Source organism: Megascapheus bottae, chromosome 2 (genome assembly GCF_031878675.1).
Source record: "Megascapheus bottae isolate mThoBot1 chromosome 2, mThoBot2.hap1, whole genome shotgun sequence".
Lineage (NCBI taxonomy): Eukaryota > Metazoa > Chordata > Mammalia > Rodentia > Geomyidae > Megascapheus > Megascapheus bottae.
This window is the reverse complement of record NC_143510.1, coordinates 19,575,994-19,599,894: the sequence shown is the minus strand read 5'-3', so window position 1 is coordinate 19,599,894 and position 23,901 is coordinate 19,575,994. Positions and strand designations below refer to the sequence as shown.

The 23,901-nt window shown below is 35.0% G+C and overlaps 1 protein-coding gene across 10 annotated transcripts in view; it reads left to right on the top strand.

The window, feature by feature from the left end:
- Tbc1d5 (TBC1 domain family member 5) overlaps positions 1 to 23,901 on the top strand; it is a 429,644-nt gene that overhangs the window by 115,497 nt on the left and 290,246 nt on the right. For 4 of the 10 annotated variants that reach the window (XM_090321894.1, XM_090321925.1, XM_090321933.1 and 1 more), the window contains exon 3: positions 11,073 to 11,205. The exons of 4 other annotated variants lie outside the window; for them this stretch is intronic. The gene's annotated coding sequence lies outside the window, so the exon portion shown is untranslated. Of the gene's footprint in view, positions 1 to 6,838; positions 6,994 to 7,190; positions 7,253 to 11,072; positions 11,206 to 23,901 lie in introns of those variants that run through there. 2 more of the 10 variants (XM_090321912.1, XM_090321919.1) reach the window with 2 other exon arrangements.

Here is a 23,901-nt window from a genome sequence, read left to right as displayed (position 1 = left end):
ATTCTTTTTTAAAACTGCTTAATATTGTGTAAAGTTCTAACAGTAGATTGGAATATTTCTGGTACAGAGCTTCATAACTAGACACATTAAATATTAAAAAACTTTAATTTTTGTTTTATAAAATGTAAAGGAATTGCTAGTGAAATTACAAGTTGCCAGTTACATATTTCATATTTTGGTTTGGTTGACAGACTGAAGAAGTAGAAGTTGGTTGGGGCAGTTGTAGATGTCTTGTTGTACCTATTATAGTAAATAGCTATAGAACTATTTTATGAAATCAGCTATTTGTGTGTAGTATGGTTGTTACTATGGTAACACTTCCATTTATGAATTTTTGTAGAGTTTAAATTTTTACTCATTATATCATGCTAACATTGGCTTTTGATTTTTCTTCTAAATGTACAGTTGTGCTACTTGTATGTTGTTGAGTGGCACCAGGCATGCACTTCATAGCCATACAGTCTAGGGTAAGGTATCAAAAACAGGAGAATGGAAAAATTGAGGATATTTGCTAAAATTACATTTTAATATTATCCTGATGTTGCTGATAAAATTTACATGTTTCTTAAGAGGAATAAGAATATTGCCAGTTATTCTTGGAGATAGTTAAATGTTTTTGAAATATGATGATGAAATTATGATAGCAATAAGGGAGGGCTGTAATCTGTTAACTAATGGACAAAATATCTGAGACTGATGCAATTCATTTTGCTAATCATCCCTTTTCATTTTAACTTTATTAAGTGTTTATAATACATTATCTTCTCAGATACTTAAATGTTATCATTTGATTTCTTTTCTGCTTTTAACCTAATGTGTTAAGTTAACTTGGATTGAAATAGTCTATAATATTCTTGTATCAATTACTGTATTCCAGTAAAGATTCCTACTGTTTTTGTTTTGTTTTGCTTCTTAAAGCCCCCTGCTGCTGTTGATTACACCTAGATCTGCTACTGATTGGAACTGTTAAAAGGCAGAAGTAGTGTGTGTGTGTGTGTGTGTGTGTGTGTGTGTGTGTGTGTGTGTGTGTGTGTGTGTGTGACTGGTTATGGAAACACTTAATTTTGAGACTAATAAGAGATGTTCTAAGGCCTAAAAAATACTGATGACACTAGAATATTATATATAAGTTGATCAAGAAGTATTCTTTTCCACCTTAGTAGTATTTGGAGTTGTAAAATTTACCCATGATATAATAGAGGAAAGACAGTAGTCTGGTTGGATTCCTAAACCATGTAACTGTTGAGAGGAAAAGAAAGTGGAAGGGAACTCCTACATAATATTTGCTGGTTACAGTTATTTATCCCTAGAAGTTGAATATTGTTAATTTTATTTATTTAATTTATGTTTTGCTAGTCTTGGGTCTTGCACTCGGGGCCTTAGCAATGTCCTTGGGCTTTCCTCAAGGGTAGTGCCCTACCACTAGCTACATTTATCACTTCTGGCTTTTCTATGTATGTGGTACTGAGGAATCGAACCTGGGTGTTCAGTATGCTAGACAAACACTCTACCACTAGGCCAAACTTGCGACCCAAATGCTATTAATTTTATATGGATAAATAGCCATATTCTCTATAAAGGATAATTTCTGACAAAATTCTCTTTTTGGCTTATAGAAGGCTATTTTCACATAGACTTCCTGTGAACATATCCAAAATTTGCCATTGTGTGATAAAGCAAAGTTTATTGTATTAGGTGTTTGTTTTGGTTTTTTTTGGGGGGGGTTTGAGTGCTGGGCCTTGAACTCGGCATCTGAACACTGTAGGGTTTTGTTGCTGTTTGTTTTTCTTAAGGCTAGTCCTCTACCATGTGAACCACAACTCTGTTTCAAACTTCTTGTTAGTGAAATAAAAATCTCAAACTTTCTGGCACAGGCTGGCTTATAATCATGATGTAGAGTCTAAACCTCCTTAGTAGGATTATAGGCATGAGCCACTAGTGAGTGGCTTGTATTAGGTATTACTTCAATTGTATCATTTTAATCCAAGACCTATTTGTTATTTTAACACCTGCCCTGTAACAGTGGGAATTAGGACTTCACCATTAGAAATAGGCAAAAATGGAATTCTGAACCCATAGCAGCTTTGTTGAGGTGAATGTGGTTTAATACAAACCACAGGCTAGTGACATAATCCAATTAATTTTAAACTAAGTAGGCTAATTCTATAGTTAATGTCACTACGAAACCACAGTTCTTTGTCCCCTTGAAATGAATACTTTGTGCCATAATTTGTACTTTAACTCAGTTTATTATCTTTCATCTTATATACACAATTTGTCAATTAATCACTGCACTGGTTTCTATCTAGTGTCAGAAATAGAAAGTTAAGAGTCTGTTAAAAAATCCCTTTGTCTCCCATTCTTCTTTTATTCACCATGTTTGGGGTAAATCATATTCTATCCAAACTTCTTAAATTTGAAAACAAATTATTGAATAATTGTTAAAATTAATTGAACTACATTAATCTTGCAATAGCAGTTGAATTTTTGCATGTAAATTTGAAGAGGTAATTAGAACAGTTATTCTCAAAATGTGGTTTGTAGCATTTTTGAGCAACAGTGACTTCTTAGGCCTCATTCAAGTCATAATTTAGAAATTTTGAGAGTAGAGTTCAGAGATAGCTTATAATATTTCTAGGTGATTCTATTGTATATAGGTGATTATTGTATATACAAGTTGATAACTATTGCACTGTATGTATAGTAGTATAGTAACTTACATAATTACTTTTATTTCTTATATTAGTAGAACATTGTATTTTCTTCATTACTTATTTTCTTTTGGTTATACTGTTTGATGCTGAACTTTATTAGGAATGCCACCGCAATTTATTACATTGTTTTTGTAAGGAATTATTAATTTTTTTGTATTGTTTGTCTTTCTGGAATTGCTTTATGCATATAAAGACAAATACAAGTATATGTATTCTCTCCGTTTTTGCCTTAGATAGCTCTATAGTAATTCCAACACATAATGTATTATAATTTATGTAAATCTCTGATAGGAACTTTGAAAGAAATTAAAGAGGACACTAGGAAATGGAAAGACACCCCATGCTCATGGCTAGGGAGAATCAACATAGTGAAAATGGCTATACTGCCAAAGTGATATACAAATTCAATGCAATCCCCATCAAAATCCCAAAGACATTCTTTATGGAAATTGAAGATATAATCCAAAGATTCATATGGAACAAGAAAAGGCCTAGAATAGCCAAAACAATTCTAGGCAAAAAGAGCAATGCTGGTGGTATTATAATACCAGACTTCAAACTCTAGTATAGAGCCATAGTAACAAAAACTGCTTGGTACTGGCACAAAAACAGACCAGAACATCAGTGGAACAGAATAGAAGACCCAGAAATAGAACCATATACCTATAGCCAACTTGTATTTGACAGGAGCCAAAGATATACAATGGAACAAGCACAGTCTATTCAATTATTGGTGCTGGCAAAACTGGGCAGCCACATGCAGAAAACTAAAAATTGACCCTAGCCTTTCGCCATGCACAAGCATTAACTCAAAGTGGATCAAAGACCTCAACGTCAGACTGGAAACCGTGAAATTGCTACATGATAATGTAGGAGAGACACTGGAACTCATAGGCACAGGCAACAGATTCCTGAACAGAATCTCAGGGTCACAACAGATCAGAGAGAGACTCGATAAATGGGACTACCTAAAAGTAAAAAGTTTCTGTACAGATAAAAACATAATTGCAAAAGTAGAGAGACAGCCAACCAACTGGGAAAAGATATTCACCAACAATACATCTGACAAATGCTTAATATCCAGTATCTACAGGGAACTCCCTGTAAAACCCCCCAAAACCCAATAAACCATTCACTAAATTGGCAAGGGAACTAAAGAGAGACCTATCAGAAGAAGAGATTAAAATGGCAGAAAAACATATGAGAAAATGTTCATCATCTATGGTCATAAAGGAAATGCAAATAAAAACAACCCTAAGATACCACCTTACCCCAACAAGAATGGCCAAGATTTTGAACTCAGACAATGACAGTTGCTGGCGGGGTTGTGGAGAAAAAGGAACCCTACTGCACTGCTGGTGGGATTGTAAACTAGTTCAGCCACTCTGGAAAGCAGTGTGGAGGTTCCTTAAAGAACTAAAAATAGACCTTCCCTATGATCCCGCCATACCACTTCTGGGCATCTGTCCTGAACAGCATGATCCAGGATATTATAAAGACACCTGCTCAGCTATGTTCATCTCTGCACTATTCACAATCGCCAGGTGATGGAAACAATACAGATGCCCTACTGCAGATGAATGGTTACAGAAAATGTGGTATATACACAATGGAATTCTACATAGCCAACAGACAAGATAAAATAATGGCATTTGCAGGGAAGTGGATGAATCTAGAGCGAATCATGCTGAGTGAGACAAGTCAAGACCTAAGGAACAAAAGGCGCATGGTATCCTTAATATGCGGTTATTAAATCCAAAGTGTACAAGAGCGAGGACTCAATAACTGCATACCCAAAGCAATGGACATGGTAGTGGAAATACAAACATAACTATATAGACAAAAAAACCTATGACTCTATAATCATAATGTTTTATTTCATAAACTGATATGTTTCTATGACATACAAACCGTTAGCCTAATTTTGATTAAGTTCTAAAGACTAAGTCCCAGAGAATGTAATTAGAGATTTCCTCCTTGAACAATTGTTTGTTAAACTTGTCATTTAAAATATGTTGTAAACATAAGCCATATAATGAATGATTGTTGTTCTTAAGGTACTATGTTATCTCTCATCTCTTTTGGTGTCCCTTGGTTATCTCATATTGTTACACTATCTCACTTTGTTATCTGATATATCGGATATAATTGTATTTGGTTATCTGAAATTGGATAGGGAACAGGGGAGGGGGAAACAAGATGAGGGGTGGGGGAGGGGGGAAGGGAAATGGGGACCATGACATGTGAAAGGGTATCAATGTGTGGGAATTAAGGCACCATTTATCTGGCAAATATCATGTAACCCTTCTATTAATTACAATAAAAATATATTAAAAAATAATACACACAAAAAAACTGAGCTGGGAACCAGTGGTTTACATCTATAATCCAAGCTATTTAGGAGGATGAGATCTGAGGATAGTGGTTTGAAGACCGCCATGACAGGAAAGTACATAAGACTCAGTTCACCAGGAAAAGGCCAGAAGTGGAGCTACGGTCCCACTGTGGTAGAGCATTAGAAGTGAGCAAAAAAAAAAAAAAAAAAAGTTCCAGGACAGTTCCCTGACTCTGACTTTATCACCCAGACCACTACATAAAACAAAGCAAAAATCTATTGAATTTTCTAATAAGCATACAATTTTATTGTTAGACAAATATATCCACAGTATAGGTGCCTAAAAAAATAGAAGTTTTAATAAGCCAGACTCAAAGGAACATAGGCTCAGTGGTTTCCCTCATTTGTCATAATCAGTAGAAACCTTGGGCTCTCCTAGCAGAGACTTGCAATAGAGCAAAACCTAGATACATAAGGCCATATAGTATGACGCTAAATGAAAGGACCTCAAGGATATAGAAGCAAAAGCCATATAATGAGTGATTGTTGTCCTTAATGTACTATGTTATTTCTCATCTCTTTTGCTGTCCCTTGGTTATCTCATATTGTTACAGTATTTCACTTTGTTTTCTGATATATTGGATATATTTGTATTTGGTTATTTGAAATAGGATAGGGAAGGGGGAAAACAAGATGAGGGGTAGGGGTGGGGGGGAGGGAAATGGGGACCAAGACATGAGAAAGGGTATCAATGTATATGAATTAATGCACCTTCTATCTGGCAAATACATGTAACCCTTCTATTTATTACAATAAAATATATGAAAAAAATAGAATTTTTAAGGTCAGAAAGAATGAATATATAAATATTGATATAACATTCCTCAGTGAAACACTAGCATACCTAATTGAGCAGGATATTCAAACGATTATGCATTTTGACCATGCGTTAGAATTTATTCCTGGAATGCAAAGATGATTAATCATATGAAAGTTTGATCACTATAATATACAACAGTAAGAGAAAGTAATTTATCACATGATCATCTCTATTGATGCAGGAAAACATTTGATAAAAAATTCAGCATCTTGGGTCTGGGATTATGGCCTAGTGCTAGAGTGCTTACCTAGCATGCATAAAGCCCTGGGTTCAGTTTCTCAGTATTACATACACCCAAAAAGTCGGAAATGATGTTGTGGGGTATTGGTGCACTCAATGGGGGATACTATTGTCTTTCAACAAGTGGTCTTGAGAAAACTGCAAACTAAAGTAGTTTAGCCATTACTTAAAACCATTTATAAAAATTAATTGAAAATGGATCAATAACAAATATAAGACCCCAAATTTTAAATATTTAGAAGAAAACACAACCAGATGCTCTGCTTGAGTATGACAGTAATGGCACAGATTTCAAAAAAAGATAAATCGGACTAAAAGAAAATTTAGAACGCCTCACATAAAAAGAAAGGGTCAGTATTGTTGCTCCTCTCTGGGGCAGCAACAAGGGAATGGAACGGGGAGGGACACATGGGGCCAGCCTGTAGTCCCCAGGGAGCCAAGCTAGATGGTTAAGTGTCAATGACCCAGCCCTCCCCCAATTACCTGGGAAGAAAAAACCATGCTGAGTCAGAAGCAGTGTTAACCATGAAAGAGCATCAGATCTCTATGCTGATCTGCTCTGCTGTTCTCTCATGTTCTCTGATGCTCTCATGCCTTTATTGCGTCAGACAATTAGTTATATACTGTTAGGGTAGGAGAAGGTGGGCACTGGGAAGGTTGCCAATAGGAAGAGGGCCTCTGTGCTACCACTAAGGGTCTGGGTGGGGCTTTCAGGTACTGGGCAGGACAGGTGCGGGAAAGCGCGTGAGATTTTCGCTGCTGTGAGACCCGCGAAGCTGCGAGGGTTTCAATCGAGTCACGTACACAGAGATGCCTCAAGAGAGGTATGCAAGGAGTGAATGCCTGGTCAAAGCCCTTTAATTGCCGCTGAGCCAGAATCGGGCCTCAGAGATGGAGGTCAGGCCCCAACAAGTATATTAAATTGAGAACCATAAGTTGATTAAAAGAACTTATAGGTGTGATAAAAGATTAATAGTAATATTTAGAGACTATTTTCTTCAAAGCAGATATACAAATGGAAATAAGTTTGCAATGCTTACCAGTAATCATTAGAGAAATGGAAATCAAAACTACAATGAGATAGTAAGTACTAAGCTGTTTTTCATTATAGTGGGTAATGTAAAAAAAGTAAGTGTTGACAAGTATGTGCCAAAATTGGAGTTCGGTGTACTCTCGCTTGAAATGTGAAATTGTTTTGATACAGTAGATTCTATGATGCCTCCTTAACAATGAATAAAATGTATGATACAGTATCTTAGTAATTTTCTGTTGTGTTAGCACAACACTTAATACTGATTGATAATGAGAACAGACTCATTCTTGGTTATTATTCTGGAGGATGGAAATTCCAAAATCAGGTGGCTTATATTCAGTGAAAGCCACTTGCTATTTCATCAGAGTAACATTGGATGAAAGGAAAAGAAAAAATGAAAGAATTAATAGAGGCTGAGAGGGCAAAGATTTCAGTCCAGAGAAAGGATGCTATTAATGACTCAAACTACTAGTCTGTCCCACCTTCAAATGTTGTTGCAATGGCAATTAGATTCCACCCTGGTTTTTTGAGGTAGCACTTACATTCAAGTCACAGCCTGCAGTAATTTCATTTTTTCTTTTTTTTTTTTGTTTCTTTTTTGTTTTTTTTTGGCAGTCCGGGCATGAACTCAGGGCCAGAGCACTGTCATGGGCTTTCTCAAGGCTAGAACTGTACCACTTGAGCCACAGAACCACTTCTGGCTTTCTCTATGTATGTGGTACTGAGGAATTGAACCCAGGTCTTCATGCATGCTAGGCAAGCACTCTACCACTAGGCCAAACTCCCAGCCCCAGTAATTTCATTTTGGGTTAATATTTTGAAAGAACTGAAAACAGGGTCTTGAATATAGAAAATGTATATCCAATCACACAACAGCATTATTTCCAATACCTAAAATATATTGTGCCTCTCACCAGATGAAAAATAGGCAAAATATATTACATAGAGGATTTGAATATTACTCCACTTGAAAAAGCAGTTCTGACATATTCTACATCATGGAGTCTTTTAGTCTGTATGGTAAGTGAAATAAATAAATGATTCACAAAAATCATTGCAACCAAAAACAGAATGGTGATTTCCAGAGTTTGGCAGTGGGTACTTATTGCTTAATAGATGCAGATTTTTGGTTTTATAGAAAGAGAAGTATATAGAGATATTGTGGTAATGGTTGTATACCATTATGAATATACTTAATGTCTAAAATATACACTTTCGTAGGTAAAATTGAATATATATATTTACCAAAATAGAAAAATATTTTTTAATGAAGGATAGTTTTCCTTCATTGTTAAAGAGACTGCTTTCAGGACCTGATGCAGATTACAAAATCAAATTTTCCTGCATAGTAGTGTAGTATTCATTGTTACATTACACACATTTTCCTATATACTTTAAGTCATCTCTACATTACAAAACTTAGTTCAGTGTCAGTGCCAGTTATTATACTGTATTGTTCAGGGAATAATGACAGAAAAAAATAGTCTGGACCTATTACAGATGCAGTGTAATTTTTCACAAATAACTTCTTTTCATTTGTGGTAGAACCTAATTGAGAGTCCACAAATGTCTAGGGCTGGGCCACAAGTGAGTATTCATAGTTTTGATGGCTACTTCCAAATAATCTGTGTTACATGCTTTTAAAGAGATGTAAATTTGTTGTATGCTTATTAAAAATGAAACTATGGCATAACATTTTTGAAGAAACCATATCTATTATGGTAGTAGAAATGCACAGAAAACTAGTGTTGTTTTAACAGAGTATATGATAGACTCCTTTCAATTTCTCACATTCAAGTTGTAATATGTTTTATAAACTTCTTCATACATTGAAGATATGATCTAAGATACTAATCTGAAATATATATTTAGTTATTAGTTAAAAATTAAATCCTGTCTTTGAAATAGTTTTGATTTACTAGAAGTCATTTTTTTCCAGTTAACCTCAAATATGGGCATGATTGGGATTTACTTACATGGTTTTAATTATTTTTTGTATAAAATTTATTACCCTTTAGTAATTAAGTTAATGTTTTTACTTAAAATTCTTCAGGTTTTTCATTTACACAGTACCATAGGCTTTTTTTTGTGAAATAAGTTTGAAATTTCAAACAAATCACTAAGACATAGAACATTAGAATTCTTTGTGTGTCTGTATATGTGTGTATGTGTTTTCAAAAAACATTCTGTATTTTCTCTCTTCTACATTCTTTTACATTTTGTTAACTTAAAACTACTAAACAGATTTTTATTTTAGTCTTTGGAACAAAAACTGTTCTCTTGGGTTGATACCAGTACTTTGTATGCCAAGTTACAATCCAGAATCTATTTTTATAGGCCAAGATAGAAACCTCTGAAAACCAGAGTTTATAATGGAAACATTGACAGGCCCTTAAGTATCACAGAACACATGGCACCATTGAAATTATAGGTAGAAGATACAAAATTTCACTTGCAAGTGAACATTTTTCAGCAGTTTCGTTGTAATATGCTTTTCAACTGAGGCTGAATAAACTTTAACCTATGGCAAGGTCACAGAAGTACTAGGTGGGCCTAACTACTCTCTGGAATGTTTGTATCCAAGCACTCTGACACTGAGGAACAGGAACACTTGAATAAACCCACTGGAAGGTACATTTGTGAATGAATTGAGTGGGAAAGAAGCATGTAAACTTCCTTCTCTTTAATTTTTCAAACTTGAATTCACTGTTTATGCATGTAGGTCACCACATTTCTCTGAACATTATTACAGACAGGTAGACTAATTCGTTCCATCTTAATTTAATAATTGCACGGAAGACAGTTTGAACTTTATATTAGCATAATTTAGAAGTCTGTATATATCAAGTAGGTAGAGTTAAAAATAGCATTTTTGCTTCTCTTGAGGGATTCCAAATAGAATTAAAATAGAATTCCCTTTCAAAGCTTATAATTTAGTATTCTACTTTCCTAAAAAACAAAGCAAACACCTCTTCATTTATTGCCCCTGTCCCATTAACTTCTCCCCTCCTCTTGTATGTACCCATTTCTTAGTGTTGATTTTGTTGGGCTTTCACCTAGTCTTTTAAAAAATGATGCTATTTGAGCGCTCTGTAGAGCTCTCTATTATACTTCAGTTAATTTATTGTAACTACTTGCATGGGAATTTACTACAGTCAAGAATTCTTTGTATATATTGCAAAATTAAGAAAAGCAACAGAAAAAGTAGGTTGAGAATGTCTGAAAATACTGAGAGGTATAACACTGATTAATATGCTCTGTACTCATAAGCTTTTGTAGAATGGTAACCCCTTTGTACAACTATTTAAAGATTATGAAACACTTTTTTAAAAAAGTCATTAAAAAAAACATTGAAGTACAATGCTTTATTTTAAACAGAGCTTGTCCATTACTATTAACTAATGCCTATGATCAGTTAAAACTGAATAATTTTTTTTAATTGTTGTTGGTCATGGAACTTGGACTCTAAGCTCTTCAGCTCCAGGCTATCACCCTACCTCTAGGCCTGAAGCATCCTTCCTGAGCCCTCCTGGTCTAGGCTGCTGCCGTACCCCTTGAACCACAGCCCCACTTCCCATTTTCTAGTGGTTAATTGGAGATAAGAGTATTTAGTGCCCTGGCTGGCTAAGAACCTACATCCTCAGATCTCAGCCTCCTTAGTATCGAGGATTGCAAACGTGAGACATTGTACTCAGCAAGACTGAAAAATCTTACAGTATATTAATTTCTTTAAAGAAAAACCTAAATTTAAGATTGCATCAGATGCTTGTAGTGCAACAGTTAAAAATGGTTTACAGTGTATAGTTAATTGAATGCTCATGAGTTGTAACACCAACATCATTTGCTTTCTTTTTGCCTTTTCTCCTTAAGTGCTGCAGAGGAGCAGAGGTGTTATGGCAGATACACTACCTCAGTGAAGTGTTAAGAGAAAATCCAGTATCTTGTGGGAAGATAATCAAGTGATAGTTTGTTACAGATTTTGCAAGTACTACCAAAGGAATAGGTAAAAAGTTGTTAATTTGAATCTAAGGTCCATTTTCAGTTCTAGTTTAAGTTTTCTTTTCCATTGACTTATACAAATAAACATACATATTTAGTAAAATTTAAGTAACATTTATCCTTGCCAAGTAGAGGAGTATCTTTTTATGTATCTGATTGGTTTTTAATGAAGAAAATGTTGATATTTTATAACTTATTTTTTTTTGAATCTGTCATTGAATTTTTTCTTGGTTAGAAACATTATTGTTTGTTTCTTCAAGGATGAAAATACACTTAGAAAGATGCACAATCTACATTCTGTACTATCATACAAATTTTAAAATAATGTTATTGCTTTTTTATATTTTCTTGCTTCACTCCTTAGGGAAGAAAGACCAGTATATACCTACTATTCATTTACCTCCCCTTGCCATTATAAAAAAACCTCATCTCAGATTTTAAGGAATACAGTGCTGCCCTTGTTACTTAGGTTAAAAAAGATACTAGCCTACTCAATAGCTATGGTTACGTGCATGAGCCATCATTACCTGGCTTTACTAAACTTTTGCAGTTGAATTTCTTTTACGTTTAGGTGATTTTTTCCTTTTTATCTTGTTTGTTTTTGTTTTGTTTCTGGGCCAGTCCTGGGCCTTGAACTTAGGGAATGGGCACTGTCTCTGAGCTGCTTTGCTCAAGGCCTGCACTCTACCACTTGAGCCACAATGCCATTTCCAGCTATTTCTGAGTAGTTTTTAAAGATAAGAGTGTCACAGACTTTATTGCCTCAGCTGGGATCAAACCACAGTGCTTAGATCTCAGCTAGGATTACAGGTTTGAGTCACCAGCACTTAGTGCTTTTATCTCCTATTTATCTGTCCAATATTCAGTTGTCATTAATATTTCCAGGATTAACATGTATTTGAGTTCTTGGTCTTTCTAAAGTTGGACCAACTTCTTAGTGCTTTTGCTCTGTTGAGCAATGTGTGATACTTGTACAGGGTAAATTATCTTGTCATCACCTATTTTAAAGTTACGAGTAGCTTTCCATGCCACTCATAGTATAAACATGAGTCCTTTTTTTTGGCCTAAAATGACATAAGTATAAGATGCTGGTGGCTCACATCTATAATCCTAGCTTACTGTATACTAGTTATGTCAGTGTTTCTGAACCTTAAAAAAAAACAAAAAACAAAAACCTTTGTTTTTTTTAAATGGCTTGTTAAAAATAATGTCTCTCAGAGCTGGGTGCTGGTGGCTCATACCTAAATCCTAGCTACTCAGGAGGCTAAGATAAGAAGATTGAGGTTCAAAGCCAGCCTGGGTACAAAAGTCCAGTTAACCATAAGTGGCCCTGTTGTGTGGCTCCAAGTGGTAGAGCACTAGTCTTGAGCTTAGGAGGTCAGGGATAGCGCCAAGACCCAGAGTTCAATCCTCACAGTCAACTTACAAAAAAAAGAAAGTCTCTCAGTTGTTATCTCTTTCCTCATGAAATTTTAATTCATAGTATACATAGATATACTTGGTGGCTATGTATATACTCTGTAGACTATCAGGGGGTTATAACTATTGGATTATATTGATTTATCACCCCAACTTTGTGAACTTAATTTTTTGTCCCCATGGGGACAATGTCATTTTTACTGAGAATATGCAATATATGTGAAAGCTGTTGTAAATGCTGCATTACTAGTTAGATACGAAGCTTTATTGTGAATTATTTGTATTTCATATGCTATAAGTCTATTTTGCAGCTGCCCTTTTCTCTTTGAAGATTTTCCTACTACAAGTGTACACATAACAATTACTGCCTTTCTTGTGAGTTGACCTCAGGTCTACCTACTGTGCTCATCATGCCAGTCAGAATAATCTGTCCTAATCTTTTAAATCCATAGTCTTTCCCTCTGTTTATCCCTTGACCTTTTAGAGTTGGATTTCTTTAAAATATATATCCTTTGCTGTGGCATTCTGCTTTTCTTTGCCCTTGTCCATGCATGTCTTTTTCATATTCTTCCTTTGAAAAACGTGGTTTCAAGCCAGCAAGGGTATTCTCTCTCATTGCTGTCTTTTGGAATTTCTTTTCTAGTGCTGTTATTGTACTATAACAATAACATGGGCATCATAAAATGAATTTTTAAGGTGTAATTGAATTTTCAATTTTTGTAGTGACCTTGGAATGGGATGCTTAACTTGCAGTTTCCATTTTCACTGTTTAAAATGCAGATTCAAATGATTTTTGTTTTGTGTGGGTGGTAATGGCTCATGCCTGTGGTCCTAGATATTAAAGAGGTTGAAATCTGAGGATTTTGTTTCAAAGCTAGCTCAGGCAGGAAAGAACATGAGATTCTCACCTCCAGTTGACCACCAAAAAAGCTATAAATTGAGCTGTGGTTTCAGTGATAGAATGCCTGTCTTGAGTGAAAAAAAGAGACAGTGTCCAGGCCCTGAATTCAAACTCCAGTATCACACCAAAGAAAAAAATACTAATTTTTGATAGGATTCTAAGCATTCTTACTGTACTGCACACAATCAGTGCTCTAAATCTTATCATGCAAACAAGTGATACTTTGTTAAATTTCCCTATTATTCACTCAATCATTCAATCATTTGTTCAAATTATCATAACCGTCTGTTAAGCAATGTAACTTTTTTTTTTTTTGCCTGTCCTGGGGCTTGAACTCAGGGCAGTTTTGCTCAAGGCTAGTGCTTTACCACTTGAGCCACAGTACCATTTCTGGCCTTATCTGTGTATGTGGTACCAAGAAATGGAATGCAGGGCTTTGTCCATGCTGGGCAAGCAGTCTACCACTAGACCATGCTCCCTGCCAAACCTTATTATTTCTTCACCCAGATTTTCAAAGGAAAATATTTTCATTTTAAAATTATTTCACTGTTACTATTTTTGATAATGGCTATTCTAGACTGGGTGAAGTAGAATTGAGTGTTGTTTTGATTTACATTTCTTTTATGATTAGAGATGTTGAGCATTTTTTCATGTGTCTATTGGTCATTTTTTATTTCTTCAGAAGTTTTATTTAGCTTATCCCATTTATTAATTGGGTTGTTGGTTTTTGAGGATTAAAGTTTTTAAAATCACTATGTATCCTGGATATTAGGCTATTGTCTCATGTGCAGGTGGTAAAAAATTTCTCCCATTCTGTAGGCTTTCGATTTAGCTTGTTAAACTTTTAGTTCAATTCAGTCCCACTTATCAAGTCTCTGATTTGCTGCAAGGATATAGCCAAAATTGGCCCCTGCTACACTGCTTGTGGGAATGTAAACTACTTTAACCACCCTGGAAAGCAGTGTGAAGGTTTCTCATAAAACTAAATGTAGAACTACCCTATAATCCGGCAATACCACTAGTGAACATTTACACAAAAGATTACACACTAGGATACAGAAAATCTACCAGCCCAACTGTTTGTTGTAAAACTGTTCACCACAGCCAAAGTATAGAATCAGCCCAGGTGTCCCTTGTGGTATATATACACAATGGAAACTTTACTCATCTGCTCGAAAGAATGATACTGTATCAATTTTTAAAGAAATGGAAAAATATGGTCAAAATTAAGTGAAGTCGGGCCCAGAGAGGTACTGTTTGCATATTTCCCTTTATATGTGTAAGTTAGATTTAGCTTATAAACTCATAAGTATGTTGGGATGTACGGAAGGGAATACAAATACATTAAAATACAGAGGATTCAAGGAAGCAATCAAATAGTGTATGTAATACCTTAATCAAAATAAAAATTTAGCAAAATAAAACACTGAGAAGTGTGTACTCCAAAGGGGTGGGATGGGCTCAAGGGGAGAGGATAAGACTAACCAATGAAGGGGAGAAGTTGGGGAGAAAATAGTCAAGAATCCCATGTGTCTTCTACAATATTAAAAACCATTGAGGGAAAGTATGAGTATAGGGATAAGTGGGAATGTTGAAATGGAGGAGTGATCAAAAAATGTCACTTAACAGTTTATGAATGCAAACTCCTTTTCATAACGACATAAACATAATAAAATGAAATAAAAATAATTTTACTCAGAATGTCTCCTAATATATACACTGTAAATATAGTTACCATTTAAAATGTGTAAGGATGATAGGCATTTTACTTTCTATTGCCACATTAAAATATTTATTTATTTATTGATTGATTGATTGATTGCCAGTCCTGGGCTTGAGCTCAGGCCCTGAGCACTGTCCTTGGACTTCTCAAGGCTTGAGCTCTACCACTGGTGCCTCAGTACCACTTTTTCTAGGTATGTGGTACCGAAGAATCGAACCTGGGTCTTCGTGCATGCTAGGCAAGCATTCTACCACTAGGTCAAACCCTTGGTCCCCATACTTTATTTATTTTTCATATATTTTTATTGAAATTAATAGAAGAGTTATATTCACCAGATAGAAGGTACTTTACTTCACAAATATTGATACCCTTTCTCATGTCATGGTCCCCATTTCCCTCTCTCCCTCCCCCCGCACAACTTGATTTCCCCCCTACCTTCTCCTATTTCAAATAACCAATTAAGCATATAGAAAATGTATCAGATAACAAGGTGAAATACTGGAGTGAGATGGAATCTTAGAGTTGTTTGGATTTGCGTTTCTTTTATGATAAGAGATGTGAAGCATTTCTTCATGTGTCTATAGGCCATTCTTCTTTCTTCTTCAGAGAAGTCTGTCTTTAGGTCTTTGGCCCATCTTTTAATGGGATGGCTGTTTCTTTGGAGATTAGTTTTGGAGTGGTTGAATTTTTTGAGCTGTTGATATATTTTAGATATGTGACCTTTGTCTGTTGTATGGTTAGTGAAGATCTTCTCCCACTCTTTATTTTTAATACCCATTTGTAAGTATTTGTAAGTAAAAGATAGTCAACATAAAAATTACTCAATGCATAATAAATATGTATCTCTAAGCAAATGACACAAATGGTTAGTAATTGGATGAAATGGTAATTTTCTGTGTCATCTTCATTGGGCCACAGGTAGTGGATATGTGATCAAACATTATTCTAGGTGTGTGTGTGTGTGGGTGTGTGTGTTCCTTTCAGGCTTTCTGTTCCATGTATATATACTATTCAGATGTTCAACTGATTGAGTATATGACTTTGTAGAGTGCCCCGTGTGATGTGCTTGAATCTCATTCAGTGTTGAAGGCATATATTGAATAAAACTGAAGTTTCATAAGAAACATTCTATGCTATACTGCTTTTAATTTTATCTGCAACGTGTTCTTTGGCTACTGACAATTCAACTGTACAAGGCTCTCTTAAGCATCTCTAGCCTGCTCACTAACTATACAAATTGTATTTACCAGCCTGTGTAAGTAAATGAAAAATTTTGTATAATAAATATCTTAATATGCCAGCATCCCATCCTTGTTCCCAACTTTGCTGTTTCTCTGCAGAACCCTGTCTGGCCACAGATATTTCAAAATGGCAGAGAAAAATGCTAATTAAAACCAGTATGAGATGCCATTTCATAAGATTTGTACTAAGAGTATGTTTTTCTGAGAAAAATAAAGAAATAGGGACTGTCCCATAATGTCATGTACATTGGTACTGTCCCCGTGGGGGAAAGTAGTTTGGCAATACCTTATTAGAGTTATAGATGGGCAAATAGTACGAGCCAGACATTTCATTTCCAGATTAAAAGTGTTAGATTTTTCATTAAAATAAGATTACTTTCTGTGCTAAATTTTAATGTCTTGATATTTATTTTCTGTTAACATTATTCTCATAAAAACTACCCATAAATTATATTCATAAAATGTAGAATTATGGAATTATTTTTAATATTCATCGAAAAATATTTAACTGTGTTTTTTCATGTCCTGCCACATGGGCTCACAGGGACTCCTATAGGGTACTTCATAAAGTTATTTCTGAAATTAAATGTTTTGAACAAATGCATCAAGAATTTTACTTTCCATGTTCACATATTACTTTTAATAGATAATAAAGTATATACTTCTTTTTAAAATTTTTGTCTGAGCTTTTTCTATGAATAACTTCTAGAATAATTGTCTAAGGAATAATGTTGGTGTTCCTGGAGGATATATGAGCTATTTTTTGAAAAATCCACATGTTAATTTATAAGTTTCTCAGATATGAAGTAGACATTAGATCATTTCCATTTCTTTTTGTTGGCTTGTTATTGGTTTTCTTTTGGTGCCAGTCCTGGGGTTTAAATTCAGAGCCTGAGCACTGTACCTTTTTTTCATCAAGGTTCATCCTGTACCACTTGGGCTGTACTACTTGTGTCCTTTTTTTGGCGGAGATTGACTAGGTTAGAGACCCTAGACTATGTCCTTAGATCTCAGCCTCCTGAGTAACTAGGATTATGAGTGTGTGAGCCACTAGAAACAGGCTCCAATGTATTATTATAATTAAAATTCTGTTACTATTTTAGCCACATATTCCAATACCATATTTAAAAAGCAAATTACCTGTCACAAAAAGTTACAAAGACTTTAGAACTTAATATTATGTGGACAGAATTTTTTTCTATAATAAAATTAATGGCTATCTTTATCTTACACTTTTCTATATCAATATCCTGTGCATTTGCAGTATTATACATTTGTAGTTTAAAAGCTGTAATTTAGAATTTTATTTCTAAAAAGCAGTTGAAAAGTACACTTAATTGCAAATTAATTATTTGCTTTTTTCAAAGGACACATACAGTAGTATAGCGTCTCTTTTATAAATAAAATATATTTCACTAATAATACTATTTATCGATGCTATTATTAATATTATTCATTTGGCACTATCATAATGTAAGACAAATTTTCTGGTTATAAGCAATTTTCAAGCCTTGAGATACCTATCAATGTGTTGTGTGTGTGTGTATATGCACATGTATATATCATTTGTAAGTAGTTTTTGTTACATGAATTCTTAAACACAAATTTCTTTTAAGAAAAGATGCATCCATTATATTCAAGTTAACTGTCAAGATTCTAAAACATTTCAGTCAGATGACTTTTCAGTGAAAGCAAGATTCATCGTTTTATGAAATTTAATATAAATTAATTTTATATTCTGTCAGTTATATAACATCTTCATATTTTTTTGTCACAAAATTTGAAGCTGAACACCAGTGGCTTGTTTCTACCTGTAAACCTAGGTACTCATAAGTCTGAAATCTGAGAATTGTGGTTCAAATGCAGCCTGGGCAAGAAAGATGAGACGCTTATTTCCAACTAATCATGTAAATCGAGAAGTGGAGCTCTGGTTCAAGTAGTAGAGTACTAGCCCTTAGTATAAAAAATCTGGGTGAGTGCCTAGGCTCTGAATTCTTCCCCAGAAATAGCACAAAAAATGAAAGAACTTGACATTTCTTTGTCTATAAATATTCATGATCTTTAAGCTGCTTTGCTTATTGATCTGTTATATTTCCTCATGGCTCCATTCTCAGAAAAATTGAAAAATAGCTTTCTGTAGTATTGGGTCAGTATATTTCAGTAGTTTATTTTTGTTATTTTCCAGTAGCAAATATAGCAATTTTGTCTTTGAATTTTTTTTGGAGGTATTTTACTTTGGGAATTTTGATGTTATTAATTCCTGAAGTTCCTACAGTGGACTAAACGTGTAATTTCATCCATACTTGCCTTTACCTATCTACTGGTAGAGTTTTCAAATTATATTTTTTTTTGATAAATCGAATACTTTTTCCTGTTAAGTATGTTGTAAGTACTGTATTGTCTTAAATTCAAATTGAATGTGACTAAATGTTTTTCTTTTTCCTTCATTCTCTCCTCCTCCTCCTCCTATTACTATGAGTCCTATTACTCATTTTCTGACCTCTTTTCTCAGTAAACTTTGATCCCCTTGAGACATGAGACTGATATTTACCCTTGTTTATCTATAGAAACTCCTTATAAAAATGGCATTCTTTTCCTAGCCAGAGCAATAAGGCAAGAAGCAAGCATAAAGGGGATCAGAGTAGGGAAAGAGTAAGTGAAAGTTTCCCTCTTTGCAGATGACAGGATTATGTATTTAAAGAACCCTATAGATTCCACTCCTAAGTTTCTTGAGCTGATTTGAAACTTTGGCAAGGTAGCAGGGCATAAATTTAACACTCAAAAATTGTGGGGAGCTGCGAGGGCCGCGCCTTAAAGATGATGCCGGTTTCCGCCATCCCGATGGCGAGTGCTCTCTGTGAAAAACAACTCCTTATATGGCTAAGTTTTAGCTTCTGGCTTGCTTCTGCGTAGTTGGCCCTATCGGCATCTCCCACGTGGCTTTTCAGGATTGGCCAGGCGGAGGTCTTATAAGACCGGGGATAGTCCCGGGGGAGGAGGAGAAGAAAAAGGGAGAAGGAGAAAGGAAGAAGTTTGTTAAGGGTTCCTGAATAAACCACTTGGAGAAGAATCCTGTGTCGCGTCTTCCTTGCTGGTCGAGGCTGAAGCGACAAAAAAATCAACCCCCTTCCTTTATGCCAACGAGGAGAAAAGTCAAGAAGCAATCAGGAAAGCAACTCCTTATTCAATAACTTCAAAGAAAATAAAGTACCTAGGAATTAACTAAGAATATAAAGGACCCTTATGATGAAAACTTTAAAATCCTGAAAAATTAAATTAAAGCAGAACTGAGGAAATGGAAAAACCTCCCATGCTCCTGGATTGGAAGAATCAACATCGTGAAAATGACAATCCTGCCAAGGGCTATCTACAGATTCAGTGCAATACCCATCAATATCCCATTGTCATTCTTTAAAGAAATAGAAGAGGCAATCCAAAATTTCATATGGAATAATAAAAGACTGCGTATAGCAAAAACAATTCTTAGCAGAATGAGCACAGGAGGAATTTCAATACCGAACTTTAGACTATTACAGAGCTATAGTGACCAAATCAGCTTGGTACTGGCACAAGAACAGGCCTGAAGACCAATGGAATAGAACTAAAGACCCAGAAATCAACCCACAGTCCTATGGCCACCTAATCTTTGATAAGGGAGCCAAAATATACAATGGAAGAAAGGCAGCTTCTTCAACAATTGGTGCTGGCAGAACTGGTTAAGTACCTGCAGAAAACTAAAGTTAGATCCTTCTTTGTCACCCTGTACCAGGATTCATTTCAAATAGATCCAAGGCCTCGAGGTAAAACTTTACAAGAAAGAATAGGAGATACACTACATCTCCTAGGCACAGGTTGAAGCTTTCTTAAGACCCAGAAACATAGCAAATTAAAGTTTGGACAAATGGGACTGCATTAAACTGCAGAGCTTCTGCGTGGCAATAGACATAGCTAGCAAGTTAAATAGAAAGCCCACAGAGTGTGAGATCTTCACTAGCCTTACAACAGATGCGGGCCTCATAAATAAATCTGCAGGTCAAAATATTGAATCTCTCCAAAACAAATCTTCAATGAAAAAAAATCTTCCTATTAAAAGATAGGCCAAATTTACCCAATCGTCCAGAAACAAGGACATACTAAATCCAGTAGCACAACGATGTTCGTTGCAGCCCAATTTACCATAGCAAAGATATGGAACAAACCCAGATTCCCCTCAGTTGATGAATGAATCAACAAGATGTGAATTTATATGAATGGAATTCTATGCTGCTGTCAGAAAGAATGACATTGCCCCATTTGTAAGGAAATGGAAAGACTTAGAAAAAAAATCATATTAAGTGAAGTAAGCCAGACTAAAAATCATAGGCTGAATGGGTTCCCTCATTTGTCATAATCAGTAGAAACCTTGGGCTCTCCTAGAAGAGATTTCCAATAGAACAAAACCTAGACACATAAGGCCATATAGTATGATGCTAATGAAAGGACCTCCAGGATATGGAAACAATAGCCATATAATGAGTGACTGTTGTCCTTAATGTACTATGTTATCTCTCATCTCTTTTGCTGTCCCTTGGCTATCTCATATATTTATAGTATTTTACCTTGTTATCTGATATATTGTATATATTTGTATTTGGTTATTTGAAATCGGATAGGGAAGGGGGAAAACAAGATGAGGAGCTGGGGTGGTGGGAGTGAAATGGGGACCAAGTCATGAGAAATGGTATCATGTAGGTGAAGTAATGCACCCTGTATCTGGTGAATATAATATAACCCTTCTATTAATTACAATAAAAATATATGAAAAAAATAAAGATGGGCCAAAGACTTAAAAGATTTTTCTGCAGAAGAAATAAGAATGACCTATAGACAAATGAAGAAATACAAATCAAAACAATTTTGAGATTCTACCTCACTCCTGTTAGGATGGCCATGATCAAGAAATCTAATAACAACAGATGTTGGTAGGGATGTGGTCAGGAGGGATCACTACTACACGGTGGCAGTGTAAACTCTTTCAACACTATGGAAAGCAGTATAGTGATTGCTCAAAAGACTAAACATAGAACTTCCCTATGACCCAGCAATTCTATTCCATGGCATTTACCCAAATATCTAGAAACAAGGACATAATAAAGACATAGCAGGTGCTGGGAGTTTGGCCTAGTGGTAGTTTGCCTAGCATGCATGAAGACCGGGTTCGATTCCTCGGTACCCCACATACATAGCAAAAAGCTGGAAGTGGTGCTGAGGCTCAAGTGGTAGAGTGCTAGCCTTGAGAAAGTCCAAGGACAGTGCTCAAGCCCTGAGCCCAAGCCCAGGACTGGCCAAAAAAAAAAAAAAAGACATAGCACTACGATGTTCCTTGCAGTACTATTTACTATAGCAAAGATAAAGAACCAAGCCAGATGCCCCTCAGTAGATGATTAGATCACAATGGAATTCTGTGCTTCTATCAGAAAGAATGACATTGCCCCATTTGTAAGGAAATGGAAAGACTTGGAAAAAGGAACATAGGCTCAATAGTTGCCCTCATTTGTAATAACAGTACACATCTAGGACTCATCTAGGAGAGGATTACAATAGCTCAGATGTAGGTGCACAACTGAGCTATTGTAATCCTCTCCTAGATGAGAGGATCTTCAGGATGTGGAAACAAGAACTTTGTATTATGTGATTGTTCTTCTTCATGTCCTATTTACTTCTCTTTTGTTGCCCTTTGGTTAATCTCATATTGTTGCAGTATCTGACTTTGTTACCTGGTATATTGTATATATGGTTATTTGTTTATTTGAATTAGGAAAGGGAAGGGGAAATAAGATGATTGGGAGGGAAATAGGGACAGAAACATGATATGGAGTTTCAATGTGTGAGAAATGATGTACCCACTGTCTGTGAATGTAACTGTGACCCCTCTATACATTACAATAAAAATGCATTTTGTAAGAAAAGACAAATTATATCTATTTTAAATTTCTTACAATGCTTATCTCATGACTGATATAGGATTAAATGAATCCTCCATGATCCTGTTTGGGAAACTGTAGTAGTGGTTTTTTTTTTTTCCAAATCATTACAATTTGTATGTTTGAGTAGAACAAGTGTAGTTAAATGAATTCTCATATGTTGGCTTTATACTGAAATTACTGATTTATTGAATAAATTCTTTTTCAAATTATTGTGTTTTAACTTGAGTATAGAATAAACCATGTCCTATTCTACAAAAATTAGAAATTAGTTAAAACCATTCATTCACTAAACTGGTTCATTTATTCTTGAATAATATGAGTTAAATATTATGTAGACATCAGAATCAAATTGTATACTGGGAAGAGCTATGACTTTTTACTTAAATCTTAAGGGGGATGTAGCAGTTTGGTAAGAAAAATAATGCCTGCCAGAGGAACTGCTAGTGCCTGTCAGAAGAGCTAGCATAGATGAAAGTGATCTGATATTTAGTTGGTATAGTGATAGAAAGAATAAATGTGGAGAATCAGCAAGAAGAAGTACATATATACAAGTGTCCTCAAGAGTATTCAATGATTTCCATATCTATGTCTTGTATATACCATCCAAATCATGATTGTATACTCCCTTTCTATTTCATGGGCCAGATGATTCTTCAGTCTACTTAAACTTGTTGAATGGAATGTGCCTTGTTTTATCCTCTTGAGTTTTTGGGTATGATAGATGCTTTCTCTGTCAAGAGAAGTGTTCCCCCTTTTACTTTGGTTTTTTTCTACTCTCTATAATCAACATTGCCTTTTATTTAGCAATATAAGCTTCCTAAAATGTAGCTGCCATAGTTTATATAATTTTTTGTTATTATTGTCAAGGAACTACAAGGGACATTCCATAGTGTACTACAGTTTTTGATACATGTTCCCATACAGGATAATGGAGGATTTATTTACTCCTGTATCAGTCATGGACTAAGCACTATATGAAATTTAAAATAGATATAATTTGTCTTTCTTTACAGAATGCTATTTTTATGAGAATTTAATTTTATTTGAATGGAAAATAATTGAAATAAGATTAAAACAGATTTCAAAATTCGAAATAGAAGTAGAGTTATATATAATGTATTGTTTATTTTTGTGTGGATTTTTAAAATAAAATTGACTTAAAATGTTAGCCAGAAGATAATCTACTTTGTCAGATGTAGACCAGATGTTTTCCTAAAATACTTTCAAACTCTTCTTTTATTATTCAAAACCATTTTTCAGTATAAAAGAGGTGGACTTTCCAATAGTTCAGTTTTTAAAATGAATCATTCTAATTTGGTTTATCTTTTTTTTTTCCCCCAAGTCCCGGGCTTGGGTTTTGTCAAGGCAAAAGCCATATCACTAAGCCACAGTCCCATTTCTGGATTTTTTTCTGTGTACGTGTACCGGGTCTTTGTGCATGCTAGTCAAA